This window comes from Alligator sinensis, unplaced genomic scaffold (assembly GCF_000455745.1).
Source record: "Alligator sinensis unplaced genomic scaffold, ASM45574v1 scaffold2241_1, whole genome shotgun sequence".
Taxonomy (NCBI): domain Eukaryota; kingdom Metazoa; phylum Chordata; order Crocodylia; family Alligatoridae; genus Alligator; species Alligator sinensis.
In genome coordinates, this window is record NW_005843292.1 from 39,445 (window position 1) to 44,890 (window position 5,446).

Here is a 5,446-nt window from a genome sequence, read left to right on the forward strand (position 1 = left end):
CTGCGGAGCGCTAAAGCCCAGCCCCAGCCACGCCTGGGCCCAGGTGCCCTCTCCCCCTCCTCCCATTCCCCTGCTTGCAGCTTGTGCTCTGCCAGCCACCCCTGGAGCAGCTGCTGTACCCTGCAGCTCGCCTGAGACAGTCCTGGCAGGGAGGGATTGGCCCCGGCAGTCATGGGGCTCCTGGGCAGGGGAAGTCATCTTTGGCCACCGCTAGCTGAAAGGCTGGGCCTTGCCCAGGGCAAGAAGGTGCCCATTGGTGCCAGCTTCACACCAGGCTGAGCTATGGCAGAGCATCGCACCAACGCCAAGGAGACTCCAGGAACAGCTGATCCAGCCTCCCCTTGAAACCTGCCAGTGATGGAGATCCCCCCTTTCCCAGAGAGTCTGTTCCACTGCCTGGCTGCTCTAGCAATAAGGACCTTTTTCTTCATCGTTAATCTAAATTTACTTGGCTGCTGCTTCTGGGCTGCCCTCTGCTGCAGAAGAGAACAGGATGGGGCACTTCTGGCTAGACCTGCCCAGCCCAGCCCAGCCCAGCCCAGCCCAGGGGTAATTTGTCTTCCTCAACTGGGCCAACCTTCCACCCACTCGACCTCACCTTACCTCTCAGGGGCTCTGAGCATGAACATAGGGATCCTAGGATCATCCCTCTCAATAAAGGGCATTAGAAGCCCTCCCCTGGGTGCAACGCACCTGCTAGGGTATCGTTCAGCCACAGGCAGAATTGTATTTGGTGTCCAGGTGCTTGGGTGTACTGCAGGGTGCCTAAAACGATGGGAGAGATATCAACCTCTGGCTGCATTTCAGCATGTGATAGGTCTGTACTGTGGTGAGAGTGCTGCAGCTGAATGTGAGGCTGGGTGATCATTTCCATGATCATCCCCTGTTTTTGGGTGCTTATAACTGTCTGAAGTTGTCATCACTGGGACTGAAGTTCCCCAAACCCGTATCTAGCCAGCTCTGTTGGGGAGTGGTAGCAAACTGAGTTTCCATAGAGGGTATATGCCCAGCCTTTCTGATCCGAGATCTGGCAAAAAATACGTCCACAGAATCAGCGTGGAAATCTGCCTAAGTTCACAGGCAAGTTGTTTGCCAAGGGATCTGCCCCAACTGTTTGAAGTAAGCTTAAAAACATAGGCTTAACGTATGTGTGCAGCTCATTTATAATGAAGAAGCTGGACTTTCAGGATAGGCAGGTATGGTATGTGGCCAATGGTGAAATATTTGGATAGAGAGAAAAATGCATCATATTCATCGCGCCCAGAAAGATATTGGTCTCCAGGGCGACAATGCAATGGCACAGGCATAGCAGAACGATGCTCGATGCTTACCTGGTCTGACTTTCTGTGCAACAGAGGCCAGAAATTTTCACCCAGTGAGTTCTCGCGTCTCACCCAGTGACTCCGGGGTGGATCAGGGCAGATCTCGGAGCAAGCTGTTCATCTGAATTCAAAGACTCCAAGCAGTGGAGACCCTCGCAGCTCATGAACACTTCTTCCAGTGGTTCATCTCCCTCCCTGTCAAAAATGGCTCCTGATTTTCAGTTCACATTGTGTTGACTTTAGCCACTAGCCCCTGGGATCCTGTCTGTAAAGAGAGAAGAGCTCAGACTCCTTCTCCTGGTTTAGATAATGACAAACTGATCAAATAATCTCCTTGCTCTCCCTTAGGTAAAATCTCCTGTAGTCTCTCCTTGTCAGGCAGGTTCCCCAGACCTCACATCAGTCTGCTGAGTCTTCCCTGAACCCTCTCGGATTTCTCTGCATCTCTTTTGAAGCACGGACCCCCAGAGCTGGCCACTCTTCTGGCCACAGTCACATCAGTGCCACACGGGTGATGCACCGCTCACTAGGGAGTTCTCATCTTCATCCCAGATTGAATCGCTCCTGCTGGGATTCAAGTGTCGGCTCCAGTTTCTGGCTGGCTTCTGCCTGTGGTTTCTTCCTCCCAAAACCACTGGACTGGAGGGAAGGGGGCTAGCACCTTATGGGTCTGAGGGGCACCCCAGGGGAACACAAGCAGTGCCAAACTGGGTCAGGCCAATGGTCCAGCTAGCTCGGGATCCTGTCTCCAAGGGCGGCAAGTAGTAGATGCTTTAGGGGGAGAAGGTATGAATGGGACATGTCTCAAATGAGCCACCCCTTGTCCTACCCCCTGGCATCTCCCATCATTGGTTTAGGGTGTCGGAGGGTGCAGGCTTGACCCTTCTGTTTAATAGCTATGAATCTGTCTAGTCCTTTTCTGAACCTGCCTCTACAACCTCCTGCGACGAGTTCCTCATGGCAACTCTGCCCGGTTTGAAACATGATTTCTTGCTTGTTTTACACCTGCCTCCTGCTCAGTTCGGTGAAGGCTCCTAGTTCCTGTGTTTTGGGACAGTTCCCTGATCCCTTTGTCCGCACCCCACGTGATTTCACAGACCTCTGTCACACGGCCCCTCAGCCTTCTCCTCTCCTAACCAAAGAGCCCTAACCGTTGCAGTCTCTCCTGGCATGGCAGCTGCTCCATTGCCCCTCTGGATCATCTCCGTTGCCCTTCTCTGGACCTTTTCCAGTTCCACAACCTCCTTTCCAAGATGTGGAGACCAGAACTGCAGACACGATTCAAGCTGCGGGTGCTGAGTGTCGTAACGGTGTTCCTGATTTCTTTTCAATTCCTTTCTGATTAATACCCAATATTTTATTGGCTTTTTTTTCCCTGCAGGTGCACATTGGCCTGATGTTTTCCAAGAGCTCTATACTGTGACTCCAAGGTCCTGTTCCTGAGCGACATTTTCCCTGCTCTAAGCACTGCAGTAGCCCTTTTCTGCTCCAATTCCAAGTTGCTTATCTGCAGCCGTGCCCAAGCCCCTTTGTGAATCACCACTGCCCAAAACACGGCCTCCCACCCCACAGGGAGGTACTCCATTCCCTGGCCCTGGGGGACTGACCTTGCATTCGGCTGTCTGGGAACAGGTGTCTTGCTTGTAGCCGGTTTATCAATCCACTCAGGTCACTGTATCTGATCCCTCCTCCTGCTCATTTTCAGTCCTGCCAATCTTTGGGTCGCAAGCTGACTTTATCAGTGGTGTTTTATGCAACATGTCAGTGTTGTGTTGTATTCATTTGAGAACTGGGACGTAGCGGCAGAATTAAAGACAGCATTGTGAAGCACTGGACACCAGGGGCACGTGAAGGTTGATTTAAAACACTGCTCGTGTCAGAACAGCCCACAGCCCTGTTTAGGCACACGCATCTGAGGCTAGAATCAGAGATGGAAGATAGGAGGAGCGATTCTGATAGCCCTGCTCAACCACAAATAGCTGCAAGAAGCATGAACTAACTGCAGATGGCTTCTGGGTGGGCCCATCCGGACTGCATTTGGCTGTTATTTGTGAATCCTGACACTGAAGAGAAGCACCTTTAAGAAACTCAGTGTCCAGCCCCTTGAAGAGCATCTGTTTCAGGTTTCAGAGCCAGTTAAAGAAATGAAAAACAACAGGAAACCAGATCTCGTGGAATGAGTGGAGGGTTTTTCAGAGTGCATGGAGAAGGAAACCCAGGGTGGGGTCCCTCCCACCTGGCGGAGGTTAAAACTGGTTCAGGGCGTTCGACTCGAGACAAGACACCATTCCAGCAACTCTTCTGGAGGTTACGGGCCCCTCTCGTGGGCTGCCAGCATGCCTTCTTTTGGCATCCACACCAGTGACCCCAACTGTTATCCCCTGCTCGCAGCCCGCCGTACCCAGAGAGGCACAGTGCAGACCTCCTGGTTGCGCCCGTGACCTGCAAGGATCGTGGAATAGACTCCCGCAGTCAGAACCGTTCCCCTGCACGCACACATACAGCTTATGCTGCAGGCAACAGGCAGCGCCTGTGCAGGTTAGGGCCTTTATTCCTGACACTATGCGACGCTGCTGATCCCTGCAATAAATGGCTTTTATTGTGCACCTTGGATGGCTTCACCAGCCCTCTGCTCCCTCATAAACCTCTGCCAGGAGAGCTTCTAACATCCCAACTTCTGAGCTGGGATCCCATGGCTGTCATTGCTTCTTAATTAAAAGAACCCACCCCCACCATATTTCTCTTTGTCCACCTGAAAGCATAAGTGAATCCCTTCCAAACTCCCCCCGAACCGTGGGTTCAGGCTGAGCCAGTGAAACTTAAGGTGCATTAACTGGTAATGCATCAGGGCTGGAAAACAGGCTCCCTGCCCTTTGCAAGCGGAGAATGCAGATCCTGCTGCTAACAGCACTAAGCTTGCTGCCAGCCCTAAAAGCTCACAGAGTGCTCGAGCCCCGCTCACAATGGCCTGGTATGAAGAAAAGCTACCGTAGAGACTCCTCTCTGCATTCCTTCGCACGAACGCTGCCCTCCCTAACCGCGCTCAAAGCGCCAGCGTAGCTTAGCTAGAGAGAGGCATGTGAAAAATAACCCTATTATATAGCAACGACACAGCCCAGGCCAAAGCAGCAGAGGCCTAGACCCCACAGCCCAATGTGCACGTATGCCAATTAACTGCCCCCAGTGCTGGGCTGCCTTTTTATAGCAGCTCACTTCCCAGCATGCCTTTCTAAGCACCGGCCCTTAAAATACAGCAGAGCCAAGCAGCTGCAGCCTGTAAGTGCTTGTTTGCTGCATCAGCTTCCTCTTGTTTTGCTAGTAAGTTTTTCCTATTTGCTGTTAGGCTTTAGTTCCTCTTGTTCTCTTTGAAGAGGGGATGGTCTCCTGATTACTGCAACTATTCTTGTAGGCTCTCAGACTGTGTTAAATAGTTTCTCCTTGAAGTATAGGGTGGGGAGCACATGGTGGCGGGTGCTGGGAGGCTTTGCAGAGCTGGTGTGGGGGTTTCATCCCTCTGCTCCAATGCAGCCATGACCTGGTCCCATGCCACCCTCCCTCTCCCTCCTGCGTGGCACGTGCACTCGCAGCATGTTCCTGGCAGCTGCCAGTGCAAAAGGACTGTCAAGTCCCAGGCTCTGTGCTACCTCTTCAAGTTTCTGCTGCAGCTTCTTGATGGCTGGAGCCTCTGTGCTTGGCTCCAGCCAAGAGGACACCCACAGCTTGAGTTAACTGGGCTTGCGCTCGCTCTCCCTCCCTGGCCGTTTCCTATGTGAGGAGCTGGGTCTCACCCCTGGGTGAGAAGGGTTAGAGTCTACCTTTCTAAAAATGCCAGAAGCTGCAAGACCAAAGCATAGGTCTCCACCCCGCCTGGGGCTCTAGATGGATGCCTGGCTCTCCCAGCTAGGAGCCAGTGCAGACTCTCGGGTTTGGCCCACTTTGCAATGGTTGCAAACATGGGCTGCAAGCACAGGAACGTGGGCTGGAAGGAAACTTGTTCCATGACTTCCAGGCTGCGAGCTCCAGGGGCCGAGCCTGCTCCCTGGTGCAGGGGGACACAGCTGCAGGGTATAGCTGAAGCAATGCCACCTATGCAGGGGCAGCGACTCGGTCGGCGGTGCCCTGTG